At 39.5% G+C, this 1,528-nt stretch overlaps 1 protein-coding gene across 1 annotated transcript in view; it reads left to right on the plus strand.

Moving 5' to 3' along the window:
* Positions 1–1,528, plus strand: part of LOC101852791 — a 12,745-nt gene that overhangs the window by 1,710 nt on the left and 9,507 nt on the right. The window lies entirely within an intron of this gene.

Consider the following 1,528-nt stretch of genomic DNA (forward strand, 5'->3'; position numbering starts at 1 on the left):
AATAAAATAAAATTAAATTAAATTTAAAAACCCACACCAAACATAATAAACATTCCAAAACCCAACCAACTCCCCTCCACATGAAAAACAGCAACAAACAAAATATGAAACAAACAAACAAACAAAAAAAGCCCACAAAAAACAACAAACAAGCTAAGCAGAAACAAAGAATCAAAATGTACAAAACTACAAAACAAAACAAAAAATAAAAGCAAACAACTAAAAACGCACACTGAAAAAAAGACAGTCGCCTTGATGTATTATAATAACAAATAGATTATACAACGCTTCACTCGACGAACTCAAAAGTCAACTTTCCCGGCCCACCATCAAATTACTATCATTTTCAACCTTGTGTCCCTTCAAGAACCCAATTTTATTAATTAACTTACCTACCACACCTGTACCGTATAAATATCTACTCTACAACTGCAGCTCGACAGACAATGTCTAAATACGTTTATCACCCACATTTCATACAGTTTAGATCATAATTAGGAGGTAGAAAGATTGACAGACTGGACAAAATGGTTTGGACTTTTCAGCAGCGCACATGGATTAAGCTCACGCCTTTGCCATGCAACAGCGAAGGACGAAACCTTTTGACTTTTAACACTACAGACACCAGTGTGGCATGACGCAGCAATCTGGACGTTTTCTCTGATTTGAACTGGCATTTTCTCCCGTAAAATCCCTCACCCTATCTCCGACTCCCTCTTCTGTCTGTCCGTTTGTCTATCTATTTGTCTCTCTCTCGCCCTTTCTGTCTGTCTCTGTTTTTCTCTTTCTGTCTCCCTCTCTGTATTCCTGTCTTTCTCGCTTTCTCTGTCTCCGTCTCCACCTCTCCTCCTTCCACCCCCCTCTCTCTCCCTCCTCTCCCACCACTCACCCTCTCACTGCTTGTTTGTCAATCTATCTGCCTCAATCTCATCCACCCTCCTCATCTTTACTTTTTATTTCCGGACAAGGGTGTACCGGAAGATCTATTCCACCCCTTACCCTTTTTCTCCGAAATATTTCTCCTAAATATAGATTCTACCTCATTATTAAACCATCCGCTCTCGCCCCGGATCCCCTCTCGTTTACATCAACGAAATACCTGAGTCGTTACGACATCTCCCAACTACAAGTTTATTAATCCTCTATGTGGCCTCACTGTATATGTTCACGTGTCAAATATCTTGCGCCCTACTTAACTTAAAAAAAAACAACAACAACAAATAAACGAAAAGCAAACACACACACAAGAAAAACAAAACTATTTAACAACAACAACAACAACAAACGATTAAGTTTTGCATTTATGATGATTTGTCTCACAGCTGACGTTGTCACTTCAGTCTTGGGAAAACGCAGTTGAGTTGTTGTTTTTTTTAGTTGACCCCTGCCCCTCACTTACACACACACACACGCACACACACACGTACACACACACATACATACACACACACATACATACACACACATACACTCACACCCACACAAACAGACACAGGCATACATAAAAAGGATTGAAATAAGATAGAAC

This window comes from Aplysia californica, unplaced genomic scaffold, assembly GCF_000002075.1.
Source record: "Aplysia californica isolate F4 #8 unplaced genomic scaffold, AplCal3.0 scaffold00524, whole genome shotgun sequence".
Classification (NCBI taxonomy): Eukaryota; Metazoa; Mollusca; class Gastropoda; order Aplysiida; family Aplysiidae; genus Aplysia; species Aplysia californica.